We start from the raw sequence: 20,314 nt of genomic DNA on the forward strand, positions 1-20,314 counted from the left end.
TGATCCTCTTCTATTTTATTAAAATACATTTTATTATTACTTAATCCAACTGCTCTTATTGATGATCACTTAAACATTTGGTAAACCTATATATTTTGCACGTAAACTTGTTTGTCTACTACAGATTTTGAGAACTACAGTCATGGTCAAAAGTTGAGAATGACACAAATATAAATTTTCACAAGGTCTGCTGCCTCAGTTTTTATGATGGCAACTTGCATATACTCCAGAATGTTATGAAGAGTGATCAGATGAATTGCAATTAATTGCAAAGTTTTGCCATGAAAATGAACTTAATCCCCCCAAAAAACATTTCCACTGCATTTCAGCCCTGCCACAAAAGGACCAGCTGACATCATGTCAGTGATTCTCTCGTTAACACAGGTGAGAGTGTTGACGAGGACAAGGCTGGAGATCACTCGGTCATGCTGATTGAGTTAGAATAACAGACTGGAAGCTTTAAAAGGAGGGTGAAATCATTGTTCTTCCTCTGTTAACCATGGTTACCATGCAAGGAAACACGTGCCGTCATCATTACTTTGCACAAAAAGGGCTTCACAGGCAAGGATATTGCTGCTAGTAAGATTGCACCTAAATCAACCATTTATCAGATCATCAAGACCTTCAAGGAGAAAGGTTCAATTGTTGTGAAGAAGGCTTCAGGGTGCCCAAGAAAGTCCAGCAAGCGCCAGGACCGTCTCCTAAAGTTGATTTTGCTGCGGGATCGGGGCACCACCAGTGCAGAGCTTGCTCAGGAAATGCAGCAGGCAGGTGTGAGTGCATCTGCACGCACAGTGAGGCGAAGACTTCGGAGGATGGCCTGGTGTCAAGAAGGGCAGCGAGGAAGCCACTTCTCTCCATGAAAAACATCAGGGACAGACTGATATTCTGCAAAAGGTACAGGGATTGGACTGCTGAGGACTGGGGTAAAGTCATTTTCTCTGATTAATCCCCTTTCCGATTGTTTGGGGCATCCGGAAAAAAGCTTGTCCGGAGAAGACAAGGTGAGCGCTACCATCAGTTCTGTGTCATGCCAACAGTAAAGCATCCTGAGACCATTCATGTGTGGGGTTGCTTCTCAGCCAAGGGAGTGGGCTCACTCACAATTTTGCCTAAGAACACAGCCATGAATAAAGAATGGTACCAACACATCCTCCGAGAGCAACTTCTCCCAACCATCCAAGAACAGTTTGGTGACGAACAATGCCTTTTCCAGCATGATGGAGCACCTTGCCATAAGGCAAAAGTGATAACTAAGTGGCTCGGGGAACAAAACATCGACATTTTGGGTCCATGGCCAGGAAACTCCTCAGACCTTAATCCCATTGAGAACTTGTGGTCAATCCTCAAGAGGGGTGTGGACAAACAAAACCCCACAAATTCTGACAAACTCCAAGCATTGATTATGCAAGAATGGGCTGCCATCAATCATGATGTGGCCCAGAAGTTAATTGACAGCATGCGAGGGCGGATTGCAGAGGTCTTGAAAAAGAACGGTCAACACTGCAAATATTGACTCTTTGCATAAACTTAATGTAATTGTCAATAAAAGCCTTTTACACTTATGGAATGCTTGTAATTATACTTCAGTACACCATAGTAACATCTGACAAAAATATCTAAAAACACTGAAGCAGCAAACTTTGTGAAGACCAATACTTGTGTCATTCTCAAAACTTTTGACCACGACTGTACATAATGAAAATGTATACCTGTAAAGTAGACACAGATTAGCAAATTTCACAACAGGTGCAGCTAAATGCTTTTGTTTCTTGCTCCTACAGTGCAGTAATACAATATCAATACAATACAATACCATTACGCAAATAATCCAGAAAGTCCAAAACAAGAAAGAAATGCATCCCCTATGCAGTAAACATGTATCAAAAATGAAGTTGCTTGGGTCTTTTTGATGAAATGTTTCATTCCAGACCTATGTCAGGCTTGGATTCGCCATGCCAAAAGGTTTTTCCCCAGGTGCATGAACAATGAGGACATTTACTGCAATTTCGATGAGAACCTATGGCCAAACGCTAGAGACAGGCTTGATACAAACTAGAGCCTGATAATTATTATGCTTCTTTCATTTCTTTCATTTGATGACAATGTGAAAGATGTCTTCAATGATCACACATTTGATAGAAATTATGGAAATGTGATGTTCAGTAAACATTTTATGGGTAGTGTGAGTGTATTGCCTAATGTGCAATTTTGAAACATATCATATATTTTTTGCTAGTGGATTAACTTGTTGTTAAAATAACTACATTGAGAAGATGTTGTGTTTTGGTGATTAAACCAATGTACTCATTATATTTCACAGTAAACTTATATTTTGGATGAATGGTTGTGTGGTGAAAGATGTCTACAAAACTAAATGAATGCACAATGAAAGGTTTTGAATGTAAGATGGGCTGTGTTACAAGTGTTACCAGTTTGGAATTTTGTACTTATAGTTTAAAAAATTCACCACAATAGTACCAAAGCGATTTATAAACTGCAAGTTGTCTCACATATTGTGGTTTGAGTCCCAACGAAAAGCTAGAGGAGACTGGGAACCTCTCTCCCAAAATTCACAGTTTACAAGGATCACTGCTCTGAAGAATCTCCAGGAATTGCTGTTTATGGCCCCCTGTTGGATTATGAGGAAATGGAAACTGTTTTGAGATTGATGATAATTTAACATACACCTAGTGTACAAAACATTAAGAATACCTGCTCTTTCCATGTCATAGACTGACCAGGTGAATGCTATGATCCCTTGTTGATCTCACTTGTTAAATTTACTTCCATCATTGTAGATGAAGGGGAGGAGAAAGGTTAAAGAATGATTTTTAAGCCTTGAGACAATTGAGACATGGATTGTGTGTGTGCCTTTCAGAGGGTGAATGGGCAATTCAAAAGATTGAAGTGCCTTTGAACAGGGTATGGTAGTAGGTGCCAGGCGCATCGGTTTGTGTCAAGAACTGCAACGCTGCTGGGTTATTCACACTCAACAGTTTCCCGTATCAAGAATGGTCCACCACCCAAAGGACATCCAGCCAACTTGACAAAACTGTGGGAAGCATTGGCGTCAACATGGTGGGCAACTCAATATTTGGAAGGTGTTCTTAATGTTTTCTACACTCAATGTATACTGTATATAGTCAGTGCAGAAGCTTACTAAGCTTGTCATTTCTCTCTTTATTCCATTGGCACAAATACTCTGGTTGATTTGATGGGTATCTAAACAATTTTGGTATCTAAACATTCTGCAACACTTAAGTAAGAGAAACAAGTGTGCTAACTGTTATTCATCACTGGGAACGGGAAAGAGAGAGGGAGAGAGAGAGATTGATGGAACTATGTGTTTCCTATTACTAAACAACACTTTAAGCATGATCATTCCATGTCATGCAAGATTGGTTTATATGAGGCCAGAGCTGGTGTAAATAATACATAATCTCTTTTAGGTTGATTGGTGGACCAAAACTCATGAGAAAACTTTCCTGCTCCTTATTAGTGAAAGGCACGCACTCTCCACCTTGCCCCTCTGCAAAATGGAGTGCTGGTAGGAAGGAGATGTGTGGGGAGCGTTAAGAGATACATGACCGAAGTACACCATATTTAGTTTAAAAGGGCCCAGGGTTTTAGGGGTAATTATAATATTTGCAACTTTTCTGTCGAAATTGTGATTATTTTGCTCTCTGACTTGATTAATTATTGTTCATATCAATAAGTGCAACATTTTGGGAATTCAATGGCTTATACAACAACTTGCCTACTAGCCTACACAGCATAGCCTACATTCAATAATGCCCCTTCTGTCACAGTTCTATAACCTTATGCAAAACAGATGGTTTTAAGTAAGTTATTGAACATTATAAAAGGTAGTACTTTTATACCATATAATAAAGGGCAGATAATTTGAATAGGCGATCAATTGAGACAAATTAACTAACCTTGCTCTTCATGCCCATGTAGCAGTTGCTTCCATCCCTCTCCTTGCCTTTGTTTCTACCTAAAGACAAGGTCAGTTCATTTAAAATAATGATTGGCAATCAATATTACTTTAGCAAAACTGGACACTTCAAAATAATCAAACATACTTCGATTTATAAAACACAACATTTGTTTGGCATTTCTGCCTTGTTCGCACATGGCGCCAAAACGTCCAGTTATCGTGCTCTTCTTTTGCACACCTGGCGGCAAGCACCTGTCAAAGAGAGTTGCGTCAATTAGTGTTATCAGCTACTGCAAATAAAATGACAGATGCACAGCCACCATGGACGATATATTTTGGCTACTATCCTAGATAATAAAGGAAAGGTAACACTCTCGGTAAGTGATAACTTTTGTGGTCCTCTGTAGCTCAACTGGTAGAGCACGGCGCTTGTAACGCCAAGGTAGTGTGTTCGATCCCCGGGACAACCCATACACAAAAATGTATGCACGCATGACTGTAAGTCGCTTTGGATAAAAGCGTCTGCTAAATGGCATATTATTATTATAGGCTATGAGTAGAAAACGTTGCCCCTCAAAGTCATACAGTATGTCTAGTAGGATGATACGATTGGATGGTAATGGCATAGCTTACCTAGTAACCAAACGTTTTACCTCAAGTCAATACTATACATGATGGCCGACAGGTACGGGTATTTTTTCGTGCTTCATTACAACACAGATTAGAACTAATGATATTTACCAAGACTTGTTGATATAAACAAACAGCACACTCCAACTGTGTTCCACCTCTGGTTTTTCGTCTCGCAGTCTGTGTGCGTTTGAGGGGTGGGGCCAACTTAACTTCATGAATGCCGAGACTGCTGCACTAGATGGGGTTGGATGCAAATACCCCAGGATTGTTAGTGACTTGTCTGAGTTGGAAGGTTTCCGACGCTTAAAAGTGGATTTATGTGGAAATTGCATTAAGAGAGTGACTTACTAGCAAGAGCCTTCTTATAAATACCTGCGCTGACTGAAATAAATATCAAAAGATATTCAAAAATGTTTCAGTGGATTGCATTTGAAAGATTAGTTTCTCATTTTATTTGAAATGAGTTGCAGATTTTTGAATTGCCATAAATAATGCTCCCGGAGAGTCCAAATGTCTGATGTTGGCAACATAAATTGCCAACTGATAAAATACAACATAGTGAATGATTTGTCTCTCTATAATGATAGAAAAATGCTATCTCTTTCCCATCTCATGTGGAGGTGTCATGTAGGAGGAGTTCTTTGAAACCAAACAAGTTACGAATCTTCCCTTATAAAAAAGGAAATTGAGACCCGACAACTCACTGGATCGCACCATAAGAGGTTCGCAATGCACAGGTAGGTGGAATATTCCAAGCTGTTATTCTGCTGTGGATTCTGTATGAATGGAAACTGATCATGAATTTTGGAATAGTTTAGATCTCTGTAATTCTCGTTTTAGTAAAATGGGAAATAAAGTATATCAACATATAAATTACTTATTTATTAGGCTAGCCTATTAGCTTACTATGGCTTAATTATCTTTTAATTAATGATGAATAATAGGCATACCTCTAATACACAACCCTAATTTAATTGTCAAAATGAAAGTATTTTTGAAGTATTATTATCATGATGTTTTTTCATTATGGCAATTTTTTTAGTATTCAACTTTTTAAATGTCAGTGACATTGAATTTGATTTTGTTTTATTTTGTGAAATGCAACACTATGGAATTTGCTTTTATTATACAGAACCAGGTCAGTGTCAGAAAAAAGTGTGTTTGTCTGAACAATATATTACTGTCATTAACACTAAAAAATGCATGTCGGAAGAAGACTCATCTCATTTTCAGTAACCTATGTGCATAAAGAATGTCAACCCATGATATTTAATAAAACATATTTACCTCTATTTTTCTGGGAAAAAAATCTGAAATTTGAGACATCCTAAATGCCTCCATTTGTATCCATTAGGGGTGCCCTGATTGTATCAAGGCATGCTTTTGGTTTGGCTGGTCGATTTTCAAGCATATTTAGGGAACAGAGTGCGCAGAAATTGAGCATTTATTTTGGCACTCCACATGTGGCAGCAGCAATTTGGCAGTTAATTAAAACAGAACTGGCTCCATTTATCTCTCCTTCTCGCTCGCTCTCCTTCTTGCTCTGTCATTCTCTCTCTCTCTTTCTTTCTCTCCGTCTTTCTGTCTCTGACTTTATCTGTCTGTCTCTGTCTGCTTCTCCACCAGTCTTAAATAAACACTGACCTCTTGAGTACCGCTTAGGGCTGTGGCGGTCACAATTTCGTCAGCAGGTGATTGTCAAGCAAATAACTGTCGGTCTCACGGTAATTGACCGTTATTTAACATAAGCACATTTAGCATCTCCTGGCTTCCACACATAGCCTACAAGCCTAATACATCTTGTAATATAACCTACACCTTCACAATAAATCCATTATTTATTTTAGACAGGTCTAAAGAAGCATGATATGAAGAAAATGTAGTCTATTTCAGAAGAAAATAATAGCATACTCTGAGTTGTCCTGATGTGGCTATGCCATATGGCTGTGGGCTACACTAGTTCAGTTAGCAGACAAGATTTGCTTATAATTCTGTGGCATTATTTTATATTATTTTATAGTATGAAGAATACAATTAAACAATAAATATTTTATCCAAACGATTTGAGGGAGTGCGCACATGCGGCTATTCTGTGTTGAGTGGTTAACAAATAAATAGTTACTCCTATATGCTTAATTTAGAGTTAATAATGTAACTTTAGTTGTTCTACAAATGTTCGGCTATATGTTTAGATTTTTAATACGTTGTAAGGCTGCATGATGAGACTAATGATGATTTGAAAAAAGTCGCTTTGTTCTTTGTGCAGGCTGTACACACTCCAATAGTCTCTCATTCACAATTTCACAAGCATTTCACTGCGGCATCCCCTTTGTGGCCGTAATGCACCCTATAAAATCCATGCCTTTTGCTGCCCGGAGTGCTGCGTTGTGCCCTTCTCCCTGAGTGTGCTGCGCAATCCGAAGCGCCTCTCACTCACATGGCTCTCCGTCACGTGATCAGGTCTTTCTCACAGGCTACAAGTGAAGACAGACACATCGGGGACGCAACTGCACGCGTCCTTATCCAATTCCGAGGTGCATATTGAAGATACTGGAAGAACTGTCCACATTTACTTTTCGTCAGCCAACAAGATGAGTAGGTCTAACGAACAGCAAAAGCACTAGCTTATGTCAATCTACTATCCCCCATAGTACAAAAGTTGACTTATTCTGTGCGAGAAATAAATATTCCAAACATAGTCTGGGACAGTTGTGGGATGCGATAGATGCCAAATTAATACAACCACTAGCATCCCAAAAACTTTTTTATGCAATGTGGCTGACGCAACAGATCAGAACGTTTAGCTTAAAATGTTGATAAACTATTAGGCTATTTCTTCACATTATAAGCACAGAAATGTGAACATGGTAGTAGGCTATAAGCACAAATGTTCCATTAGCGGAAAACACCATTATCAAAAGTGACTGCAAATGCAATTATACATGTAATGCTTTTATTATAAAGGTGCATTTTCATGGTGAAATTGATCTTCCCCTAACTTGAAACTAGCCTCTACACCCCTTGTAAAGCGAATTAATGTGCTTAATTTTAAGAAGTTATTTGGCCACATAGTTGTGATACAAACCTTATTAAAACATATAGGCCTATGGCTAGGCTACATGAGGTGTGCGACTATGATTAAAAAAAGTCGCAAAAAAGGCATTGTTTCTTATGCTGGGCATCATTCACAAATGATAATATATAATTCACAATTGAAAGGCTAATATTGTCACCCATCAGACTATTCTATATTTAATATTTAAATATACTAAATAATATGTGTGACATTTGTTTTGATTTAGAATGGACCATTATCATGCACCTGTATCGAAACATGGGCAGCGGGAAAAAAATCCATGTCATCTATGCACTTAAATAGCGAATGGAGGACGCTTTTCCCCGTGGTTTATTTTCATGCCAGCCAGGTAGGCTATACTCCTGTTGTAAATATAAGCAATGTGCTTAATATTAGGAAAGTTGAGAAATAAATATAGTAGGCCTAGCTTATAGAAAGCTGATGGGATCTACTACAAAACCATGGTGCTTGCCCATGGAGCTGTGAGGGGAACGGCACCTCCTTACCTTTAGGCTCTGATCAGACCCTACACACAAACGAGGGCACTACGTTCATCCACCTCTGGCCTGCTAGCCCCCCTACCTCTACGGAAGCACAGTTCCCGCTCAGCCCAGTCAAAGCTATTCGCTGCTCTGGCACCCCAATGGTGGAACAAGCTCCCCCACGACGCCAGGACAGCGGAGTCACTGACCACCTTCCGTAGACACTTGAAACCCTACCTCTTTAAGGAATACCTGGAATAGTATAATAGTAATCCTTCTACCCCCCCTTTACTACCACTGTCTTTTGTCTAAACTAACACCTGACTTATTTCACCTGCTAGCACTGACTTGTTTAAAGAAATGTACTTATTGTGATCGAGATGTAGTTGTCCCTGATTGCACTGACTTTGCTCACAGCTGCTTGTTTGAAGAAGTGTACTTACTGTGATCAAGATGTGGTTGTCCCACTGGCTATCCTAAGTTGAATGCACCGATTTGTAAGAGCGTCTGCTAAATGACTTAAAGGTTAAATGTAATCCTTGCCTTTTTATTAGCGGCCATCACTCTTTTCTCCCGCAATTGCATAGCCTATAGAAATGTTGCGCCACCTGACCTCACGGGCTCTCATTAAGTGTTTGACTAGATTTTCGAAAACATTTGCATTGATGTCAGAGTGATTACAGGGACAATAGAGTGCTGAGTATCAGACAGTTAGCAAGTTTGGTAGGCTGCTAATGACCAGCAGCAGCATCAGAGTTTGGAGAAGGCTAATTGGAATGTGGAATTTGACTGCCTTCGTGACTTGTGACCGCTGGTGTGGCAGTTATACAGTCACCGCAACAGCCCTAGTTCCGCTTCAAAAAGACAGTGGGAGACAGACAGTTGGAGAGAGATGCTGGAGTGGACTGGGGCAGGTGGAGATCTCCAATAGATTTTCCTTTTCCTTCAGAAGACAGCTGTAAGTCAGCATGGTGTGCTAGCATGTGCAGCATGACCCTGACTGCTGGCACCCCATAGACTCCAGCTCCAGGGGTGCATTTGAAAGAGCAGGGTGGTGCTGGTAACACAGAGGAATTCTCCTCCTTGTAGAACCCAGTGGGAGAGACCAGACAAGGAGGTGGAGGAGGAAGGAAGGAAGGAAGGAGAGAGATGTATTGTACAGAGCAGGCAGTCCTACAGTATTGTAGTCTACATCTGTAGCACATTTTACCCAGCTTTCCCTGCACAGGAAGTGATTACCCAAATGGGCTGTGGCGGCTCCTGAAGCATTCCAGTGGCAGAGCCAGGTGTTTTTCGGCATACGTGCACATGCAGATGCCTTGCATGGTGCTGCTACTACCTGCTGCTTTAGATTAGAGAGTGTCGATGGTGCTGAGCAGTCTATGGGGCCTAGAACATGAAGGAGAGTGACTACTGATAACGCCTTCCTACCACCTATTTCCTTACTGTTATTGCCTCTCTCTCTACCTTTCTCTCTACTCTCCTCACTCACTCACGCTCTCAATTAAATTAAATTCAAAGGGCTTTATTGGCATGGGAAACATATGTTCATATTGCCAAAGCAAGTGAAATAGATAAACAAAAGTGAAATAAACAATCAAAAATGAACAGTAAACATTACACTCAAAAGTTTCAAAGGAATAGAGTAATATTATGGCTATGTACAGTGTTATAACGATGTGGAAATAGTTAAAGTACAAAAGGTAAAATAAATCAACATCAATATGGGTTGTATTTACAATGGTTGTTTGTTCTTCACTGGTTTCCCCTTTCTTGTGGCAACAGGTCACAAAGCTTGCTGCTGTGATGGCACACTGTGGTATTTCACCCAATAGATATGGGAGTTTATCAAAATTGGATTTGTTTTTTAATTCTTTGTGGGTCTGTGTAATCTGAGGGAAATATGTGTCTCTAATATGGTCATACATTTGACAGGATTTTAGGAAGTGCAGCTCAGTTTCCACCTCATTTTGTGGGCAGTGTGCATGGTGGTCAGGGATTCTGCCACTTTGTACTCTCTGTTTAGGGCCAAATAGCATTCTAGTTTGCTCTGCTTTTTGGTAAATTCTTTCCAATGTGTCAAGTAATTATACTTTTTTTTTTTTTCATGATTCGGCTGGGTCTAATTGTGTTGCTGTCCTGGGGCTCTGTGGGGTCTGTTTGTTTGTGAACAGAGCCCCTGGACCAGCTTGCTTAGGGGACTCTTCTCTACATTAATCTCTCTGTAGGTGATGGCTTTGTTATGGAAGGTTTGGGAATAACTTCCTTTTAGGTAGTTGTAGAATTTAATGGCTCTTTTCTGGAACACCATTATTTTTGTCTTACTGAGATTTACTGTCAGGGGCCAGGTCTGACAGAATCTGTGCAGAAGATCTAGGTGCTGCTGTAGGCCCTCTTTGGTTGGTGACAGAAGCACCAAATCATCAGCAAACAGTAAACTCTCTTCTCTCTCTCTCTACCCCCCTCTGTTTATGCTGGGTTGTTGTCTCGTGGCAGCTGGCCATCGTGTTTGTCTCCCCTACCATCGAACTGTGGGCGTGTTTGGCTAACGCGACGAGTGCTTACAGCTCAGAGGCAGAGATGGGAGTATAAGAAAATAAAAGTAAATCAAACATTGATGTACTGTATGCCAGAGTGAAAGTGCACAACACATCCCTGTTTCTTCGCTGCCTGCAGTTGTTGAACCAAATAATCTGGTTCTGAATCCAAAGAAAAAGGCTAAGTTAAAAGCCCTTACACTGGTGGTCTAAGGCACTGCATCGCAGTGCTAGCTGTGCCACTAGAGATCCTGGTTCGAGTCCAGGCTCTGTTGCAGCTGGCCGCGACCGGGAGACCCATGGGGCAGCGCACAATTGGCCCAGCGTCGTCCAGGTTAGGGGAGGGTTTGGCCAGCAGGGATGTTCTTGTCCCATCGCGCACTAGCGACTCCTGTGTGCGGGCCGGGCGCAGTGCCAGGTGTACGGTGTTTCCTCCGACACATTGGTGCGGCTGGCTTCCGGGTTAAGCGGGCATTGTGTCAAGAACGGGAGTTGCAGCGATGGGACAAGATTGTAACTACCAATTGGATACCACAAAATTGGGGAGAAAAAGGGGGTAAAATTCCCTAATTTCAGTTTGTGACAAAACAAGCAAGTATGGTGTAGATAATCATTGTACCATCTAAACATCTGTGAAATATATTTTCCATAACCAAAAATATTGTATTTTCAGCTATGTGAAGCTGGTGTACAAAACCGAAAGTAAAAGATGCAAAAATGAAACTTAAGAATGGGAAGCATAGAAATAGCGCACATAGAACAGATCCACCGCTTCTTAGACTTGCTTTCAATGAGAATGATAGCTATAACTCATATTTCTATGTGAATTTGGTTGGGTGGCCGAAAAAGTTACATATTGCAGTTTTAAAATGGCAAAATACGATAGAGCGCTAAAGACAGCTTGTTGAAATATTGCTGGATTTAGTTGCAGTTTAGGGAGAGATATATATTTTTTTACATAGAAGTTGAAAGTGGAGATGGCTGATTTGCCTTAATGATTCTACAGTATAAGCAGTGCTTGATTTGGGCAGGAGCTCACTGGAACTGAGTACCGGCACCTCTGATCTTCTATTGCTTGAGTACCTGCACCTGTTATAGAATAATATTATTAGCTCAAAAGTACTGCTGAGTTCCTGCACCTAATTCAGTCCAAGTCATGCACTGAGTATAAGTACGTGTCTGATTTTAGGACAGAAAATGTACAATGTTCTGTGAGTCACAATCAGAACATTGGTTTTGGCTAACCATAATAAACAGGACTATTTGAATGAACTTTTGGTCTCTTGAATGTTGTTTGATTAACTTAATTTACATTAGGGTATGCAGACAGTCCTGATTTTTGATTGGCTAAATGCAATAGAGTATGATATAGTGTCACTCTATTATTGCTTTACTGAGCTCACATTTTATTGTACCACTCCTACCACATCAGCCAGTGAATTAGGCCTAGGCCTCTGTGAGATCTAAATTACGTTATTTTGACAGGTACATCGGTAGGCTAGGTTTCTGACTCTGAGCGCTGTGTAGTGGCACTTTCTCAGTTTCAACAAATTCCCAGAGCGGGAGCTCCCTTTCACTGGAGCCTGCCTGATTTAACAATTGATACATCAAAAGGACTTACAAAGCGGGGCAATTGAATCTCCTGACTATTTGATGAGGTGATTCAGTTCCATTCAGGTGAATGGAGCCGGCAGTGAAGAAGGGGACACAGTGCTTGTGTCTGTTTTAATGGACGAGGGAACAGAGACAGAGAACATAGAAAACTGTCAAGAAGTGCCACAGTGGCCCCAGAGTAGCTCAGTGAGATGTTCCTCATATCCAGAGGACAGGTCAGCTGTCATGTGGAAGGATGACACTTATGTTGTGAGTTTTGTGCCCATCTTGCTCTTGATCTGTCTTACCTTCTTATCACTAGACATATTTTCAACTATTTTTTCTTTCTTCATCATATCTCTCGCTCTCTCACTCAATGCACTCTCTTTATATCTCTCTCTCTCCTCTCTAGCCCCCCCTCTCACTATTTGAGTATCAGTAGTCAATAGCCGCTTCTAGTCTTATCTCCACACTGTAATATAAAGGTCAGATATGGATGGATGGGACAGAGTGGGCTACATTGGCAGGTAGTGAGGAGTCGTAGGCAGAGTGTGGTGTGAAACCGTCTCTGACACCTAAATGACTCAGCCCTGGTCTGGACGGGTTGTTCTAGGTTGTTCATTCCCATGGTCCAGGGCGATGGCATGTCCCCCTCACTCTTCAAGCATCCCTGTAAATATAGAGGGAGTTGTTGAAGAAATGTGTCTAATATTCACTTCAAACGGCAAATAAACCCGGGCAGCAGCAGGGGAGAAAGCTGGTGTGCGGGTGTTTTTGGAGATAATTTAACCAATTTAAAAAATCATCTTTATCCTCTTAAGCTGGTAAACTGAGATCTTTGACATGGCTTGGCAAGGCAGTCTGCCTATAGGAATATTTATTGTGTCAAACAGTTTGTGCGTATGCATGTGGACCACAGTGTGCAATAGCCTACATACTGTATGCTGCTGTGGTGTGTTAGTGTGTGTGCTTGTTGTTCTGTTTCAGTTTCTTTACTGTGTGTATGTGTGTGTGTTAAGGTTTATTAGTCGTATGTACGGGATACACATGGTATACACCATCCAACAAAATGCTTATTTCAGGTTCCTTCTCAACAATGCAACAACAATATGTCACGAACAGAAGAGGACCCAAGAGCGCAAGTTCAAATTCAGAGTTCTTTATTCAAGGTTACAGGCGGGAAGAGGAGTCCCAGGGGTGTCAGGGGTCTTTCAGGGTCCTCCTGTGGGTACCTGTGCTCCGGGGGTCACCAAATGTCCGGGGGTGTCCAGTCCAAGTGCTTAGTGTGTGTGTTCCCCAGTGATGGAGCGGCGTATCGGGCTGAGGGTGGTGAAACGTCTGGGCACGCTCATCTGGTGGTCGGAGACCTGGGGGAACACACACACACAACAGCAATATGAATGGCAGGCAGAAGTACAGATCAGGGCTGGGCAAATATCGTGGTGAGAGACAGAAGGCAGAAACGAGTTACCGGAGGGGCTGAAGATCGGAGAGTAGTCGAGGTCCAGAAGGCAGGTTGGGATAGACGGGGCAGTAGAACAAGGAGGCAGTCAAGAAAGGATCGGTATCACAAACAGGAGTCAGAGCGCAGACAGGCAGGTTACTGGTCCGGGTTTGAAGACGATCTGACAGGGCTTGGCTGAAAACCAGGGCTTGATATACTGGGAGAGGTAGTGGGGGAAATGCAGTTCAGCTGGCAGAGTAATTAGAACAGAGTGAGGCAAGGTGAGGATGGTGAGTGGGAAATGCAGTGCAGCTGGCCAGGTAACAAGAGCAGAGCAGGGCAGGTGGAGCTAGTTAGGCTGAGTAGAGAGAGGGAGGTGAGCAGAGTGGAAGATAATTGAATGCAATTAATGTTGCTACCAGGGAGAGAGAGTGCTCATGACAGGACCCCCCCTCCAAGGGACGGCCCCAGAAGTCCCAAGAACAACATCATGCCGGGAGGGTGGAGGGGAGCAGGCGGCGGGTCAGAACTCCTCCGAGCGGTCCGAGTGAATCTCCTCATCCTCAGAAGGAGCTGGAGGGTCACGGTCGGGAGACAGGACAGGCACTGAGACAGGAGCAGGGCGGGCCGGACGGCTAGGAACCCCTCTTGGGACGGCCCCTACGGATTGCAGGCTGATCAGGATGTAGTCGGTGGAAGTCAGTGATAAGGGTCCGGTCCACTATCCTCCTGGCCGGGATCCAGGTCCTCTCCTCTGGACCATATCCCTCCCAATCAACGAGGTACTGGAGACCCCTACCCCTTCGCCTAGAGCGGAGCAGCCGCCGGACGGTGAAGACAGGACCGCCATCTACGAGGCGCGGAGGAGGTGGCGCCGGAGCTGCAGGGACCAGGGGACTTTCATGGACCGGCTTGACCTTGGAGACGTGGAAGGTGGGGTGGACCCGCATGGAAGCGGGCAACTGAAGTCGGACCGCCGTTGGACTGATGACCTTCTGCACAGGAAAAGGACCAATGAAGCGAGGGGCCAGCTTTCGTGATACAACCCGCAGCGGCAGATCCCGGGCAGACAGCCAGACCTTCTGACCAACCCGGTAAGTAGGTGCTGGGGTCCTCCGTCGGTTGGCACTGACGGCGTAGCTGGTTCCAGACTTCAGGAGCACAGTGCGAGCCTGGGCCCAAGTGCGGCGGCAGCGGCGGGCATACGCAAGAGCAGACGGACAGGTGGCATCCGCCTCCTGGCTGGCAAACAGTGGAGGTTGATACCCGTAGACACACTGAAAGGGGGAGAGCCCGGTGGAGGAACTGGTGAGTGAATTATGGGCATATTCCACCCAGAGCAGGTGTTGAGCCCAGGCCCGGGGATTTTGGGAAGCCACACACCTCAGTGCCTTCTCCAGCTCCTGGTTCATGCGTTCAGTCTGGCCGTTTGACTGCGGGTGGAATCCAGACGATAGGCTGGCGGTGGCCCCAAGGAGATGACAGAACTCCTTCCAAAAGGTTGCTGAGAATTGCGGGCCCCGGGTCTGACACTATATCCTGGGGTAGGCCATGGATACGAAACACATGTTCCAGGACCACCTGGGAGGTCTCTTTAGCAGAGGGTAGTTTGGGAAGGGGCACGAAGTGGGTCATCTTACTAAAGCGGTCAACAATGGTAAGGATGACTGTGTGTCCGTCAGAGGGCGGAAGGCCCGTAACAAAGTCCAGTGAAACGTGGGACCAGGGCCTCTTGGGTATGAGTAGGGGTTGCAGCAACCCAGCAGGAGGCTGGTTGGGAGTCTTGTTTCGGTTACAAGTGGGACAAGCTCGGATGAATTCTCGGACATCCCGTCTCATCCCCCGCCACCAGAACCGCTGGCGGACCAGATGAAGGGTGCGAGTGATGCCGGGATGACAGGCCAGACGGGATTCGTGCCCCCCACTGAATCACAGGTGACCTGAGATTTGCTGGAACAAACAGACGGTTGGGGGCGCTGGTGCTTGGACCTGGCTGGTCCCGAAGAGCCTCCATGACCTGCTTCTCGATCTCCCAGGTGAGGGCCGCTACGACCAAGTGGCTGGGAAGAATGGGAGCTGTCATGGCGGTGGTCTCGTCCTTCTGAAACATCCGGGAAAGAGCATCAGGTTTGATGTTGCGAGATCCCCGGGCGGTAGGAGAGCGTGAAATTGAAGCGCGTAAAGAACAGAGACCACCGCTGTTGACGGGAGTTCAGCCTCCTGGCTGTTTGGATATACTCCAGGTTCTTGTGGTCTGTCCACACTACGAATGGTTCCTTTGACCCCTCTAACCAGTGCCGCCATTCTTCAAGGGCGAGCTTGACAGCCAACAGCTCGCGGTTCCCAATGTCGTAGTTGCATTCGGCAGGGGTTAGCCGACGGGAGTAGAAGGCACAGGGGTGCATCTTGCCATCCTCAGCTGCTCTTTGAGAAAGCACTGCACCCACTCCCACGTCCGAAGCATCTACCTCCACCACAAACTGCCTTGCTGCATCTGGCATCTGGAGGATGGGAGCAGAAGTGAAACATGTCTTGAGGATATTGAAGGCCTTATCAGCAGCTGATGTCCATTGGTACGGTTGTTTAGTGCTGGTTAGCGCCGTGAGGGGTGCAGCCACTGTGCTATAGTTTCTGATGAATCTCCTATAAAAGTTGGCAAAGCCCAGGAACTGTTGCAACTTCTTCCGAGACTCAGGAACTGGCCAGGAAGTGACAGCCGACACCTTCGTGAGATCCATCTGAATGCTGCCCTCGGTCACCACATACCCCAGGAATGAAACGGTCTTGGCATGGAACTCGCACTTCTCTGCCTTCACGAAAAGAGAGTTCTCCAGCAGGCGGCGCAGGACCAACCGGACGTGGTGCGTGTGTTCTGACAGAGTCTTTGAGAATATTAAAATATCGTCAAGGTACACAAATACGAACGTATTTAGCATGTCCCTGAGGATATCATTCACTAGGGCTTGAAAAACTGCTGGGGGCATTGGTGAGGCCGAAGGGCATGACGAGATATTCATAGTGGCCGGTTGGTGTGTTGAACGCTGTCTTCCATTCGTCTCCCTCCCTCATCCGCACCAGATGGTAGGCATTGCGAAGGTCCAGCTTAGTGAATACAGTGGCTCCCCTGCAGCAGTTCGAAGGCAGACGAAAGTAAGGGCAGTGGGTAGCGATTCTTAACCGTGATGTCGTTCAGACCCCGGTAATCTATGCATGGACGAAGAGAACCGTCCTTCTTGCCGACAAAGAAGAATCCCGCTTCCTGCGGGGAAGACGACGGTCTAATTATCCCGGAGGCAAGAGAGTCATTAATGTAGTCCTCCATGGCCTTTCTTTCCGGGGCTGACAGTGAATACAGACGACCCTTGGGAGGTGCTGTGCCAGGCAGGAGATCAATCGCGCAGTCATAGGGTCTGTGTGGGGGTAGAGATGTCGCCTTGGATTTGTTGAACACCTCTTTCAGGCTGTGGTAACAGGCCGGAACATTGGATATGTCGGAGGTAGCGCTAGATCCTTCCCGGTGAACGGGCAGGGTGGCCCCCTTAAACAGGTCTGGTGACAACTCCTTCCCCACTCACGGACTGTTCCTGTCTCCCAGTCGATGTGGGGGTTGTGCTGACGGAGCCACGGGTATCCAAGAATGAGTGGTTGGCCAGGTGAGTGTAGGAGGTGAAACTGGATGGACTCCTGGTGGTTTCCTGACAGCAGGATTGTCACAGGGGCGGAGATATGAGTGACAGTGCCAAGATGATGCCCATCCAGGGCTCGTGCAGGAATGGGTTGTGTCAGTTGATGATGGTTCACGCCCAGTTGCTGTGCAAGCTCAGGGTCCATGATGTTTGCTTCGGCTCCGGAATCCACAAGGGCGGCCAATGTATGAGTCTTGTCAGAAAGCTGAAGGCGGAGATGAAGCAGGGTCTTTCGGATGGAGGGAGACTGAAGGCTTGTTGAGCTCACCCGGATCTCCCCTACACCTGGTGAGCTGCGGCTTTTGCCGGACAAGTAGCGACACGGTGATTCTCGCCACCACAGTAGAGGCAACGGTTGGAGCTTAGACGGCGCCGACGCTCCTCGGGAGTCAGAGAGGCACGGCCAATCTCCATGGGCTCAGGCTGATTGAGTTGGCTATGGGACTTGACAGGCAGGGGCTGGACAGAAGCGGTATCGACCAGTACGGATGGCAGGTTGACTGAGACGGCCCTTCTCCCTCCTCCGGGTCTGTATACGGCGGTCAATGCGAACGGCAAGGTCAATGGCGGCATCAAGCGTTGAGGGCGGGTCATGGGAAACAAGCTCGTCCTTGATATAGTCCGCCAGGCTATGGAGGAAGGCTTGCACCAGTGCCTCTGGGTTAAACGAGCTTTGACTGGCCAGGGTACGAAAGTCAATGGAGAAGTCTGCCACTGTCCGATTGCCCTGACGGATGGTGAGCAGAGCTTGTGACGCTTCGGCTGTTGGCGAGCCTAGGTCAAAGACCTTTAACATCTCCTCCTCAAAGGCACTGAAGGAGGCACAGGCTGGGGTTTGCCGGTCGAATTCGCCGTTCCCCACAACCGAGCTCGACCGGTGAGATGTGTGATGACATACCCCCACCTTGGCTCCCTCTGTTGAGAAAGTCCTGGGCTGTAGTGCAAACTGGATTCGGCAGCTGCTCAAGAATGGTCTTACTTGCTTCTGGTTGCCATCAAAACGTTCCGGGTTCCCAATCCTTGGTTCAGGAGCGTGGGGATCTGGTGGCAGCACTGCCGGGCCTGCAGCATTGGGACCTCCAGCGGAGGGATGAAGGAGTATCGGTGGTACAGGAACAAAAGGACCAGGGGGGTGCAGGTGGAGTAGCCGGGCTTGAGAGTAGTTGCAGGGCTTGGGCTAGCTGTTGTTGCTGCAGTTGGAACTGTTGTTGCTGCTGGTTGAATAGCTGGAGAAGGGAAGCGATGTCGCCAGCCATCCGATTTATGTCTCCCTCAGAGCGTTCCAGTCGCTGTAGGGCAGTCCTCTCTGGCTCTTCCTCCATCGTGGTCAGGGAGTGCGCTGGGTCCATGATGGTCAGATCGTTCTGTCACGAACAGAAGAGGACCCAAGAGCGCAAGTTCAAATTCAGAGTTCTTTATTCAAGGTTACAGGCGGGAAGAGGAGTCCCAGGGGTGTCAGGGGTCTTTCAGGGTCCTCCTGTGGGTACCTGTGCTCCGGGGGTCACCAAATGTCCGGGGGTGTCCAGTCCAAGTGCTTAGTGTGTGTTCCCCAGTGATGGAGCGGCGTATCGGGCTGAGGGTGGTGAAACGTCTGGGCACGCTCATCTGGTGGTCGGAGACCTGGGGAACACACACACACAACAGCAATATGAATGGCAGGCAGAAGTACAGATCAGGGCTGGGCAAATATCGTGGTGAGAGACAGAAGGCAGAAACGAGTTACCGGAGGGGCTGAAGATCGGAGAGTAGTCGAGGTCCAGAAGGCAGGTTGGGATAGACGGGGCAGTAGAACAAGGAGGCAGTCAAGAAAGGATCGGTATCACAAACAGGAGTCAGAGCGCAGACAGGCAGGTTACTGGTCCGGGTTTGAAGACGATCTGACAGGGCTTGGCTGAAAACCAGGGCTTGATATACTGGGAGAGGTAGTGGGGAAATGCAGTTCAGCTGGCAGAGTAATTAGAACAGAGTGAGGCAAGGTGAGGATGGTGAGTGGGAAATGCAGTGCAGCTGGCCAGGTAACAAGAGCAGAGCAGGGCAGGTGGAGCTAGTTAGGCTGAGTAGAGAGAGGGAGGTGAGCAGAGTGGAAGATAATTGAATGCAATTAATGTTGCTACCAGGGAGAGAGAGTGCTCATGACACAATAAGAAATAATAAAATATACGAATTTGAATATTTAGTAAATGGCTCAGTAGAATATAATAGGTATTTTAGCATAAGTATAATACAGGAAGGCACCATTTATAGTCCAATATTTACACGTGTTTTGGGGAGCAAGTGTTTAAATTGTGCAGTATTTAGCAATCATAATAAGAGTGGTAGCAGCAGTTGTGATCTGTGTGTGTAGCATGAATGTGTGTGTTTGTGTGTGTGTGGATGTGACTTCTTCACATACTAACTCGCCTCAACAGAGGGACCCAGTCAGCGGCCCTTAAACTCAGAGAGACTCCCCTCCGAGATACACTCTTATTCAGCATGATGGACGAGAACCCATAATTAAATACTGTCCCTGCTCACATTAATATTGTTTCACAATAGCAAGATATTTTTGCACAAATGGGCTCCCCCCACAAATAAACTCTCACTGGAGAGGGGCTGTCTGGTCGATCTCAGCCACACTGGCTATCAATCTGGATTCATTTTCTGCCGTGTAGTTAATGACGTTTGGATGTATGCTTTATTATTTTTCATTCCATTCCTTAGTTTATTACAGAGTTCACTGGATTACTCTCTGTTTTTTAAATTCATCTGGATTCTTTGCACAGCCACTTGAGTTTAGGGTCAGATTTGGATGCTGAACTGCTTGGCGGGTTGTGGCAGTAATGTAAGATCTAGCTGGGATTCTTTCAGGTTTGATTCAAGCTTTCTTTAGGGACGCTATAGTGCGTTTTAGGGACATTATAGGGCCTTTTGGAATGTTAAT

The 20,314-nt window shown here is 45.4% G+C and overlaps 1 protein-coding gene across 1 annotated transcript in view; it reads left to right on the forward strand.

The window, feature by feature from the left end:
* The first annotated feature begins 4,832 nt into the window (after nucleotides 1-4,832).
* LOC121585881 (R-spondin-1-like) overlaps nucleotides 4,833-20,314 on the forward strand; it is a 50,000-nt gene continuing 34,518 nt past the window's right edge. The window contains exon 1 of the mRNA XM_045226627.1: nucleotides 4,833-5,313. The gene's annotated coding sequence lies outside the window, so the exon portion shown is untranslated. The remainder of the gene's footprint in view (nucleotides 5,314-20,314) is intronic.

The sequence above is a fragment of the Coregonus clupeaformis genome, chromosome 17, assembly GCF_020615455.1.
Source record: "Coregonus clupeaformis isolate EN_2021a chromosome 17, ASM2061545v1, whole genome shotgun sequence".
Lineage (NCBI taxonomy): Eukaryota > Metazoa > Chordata > Actinopteri > Salmoniformes > Salmonidae > Coregonus > Coregonus clupeaformis.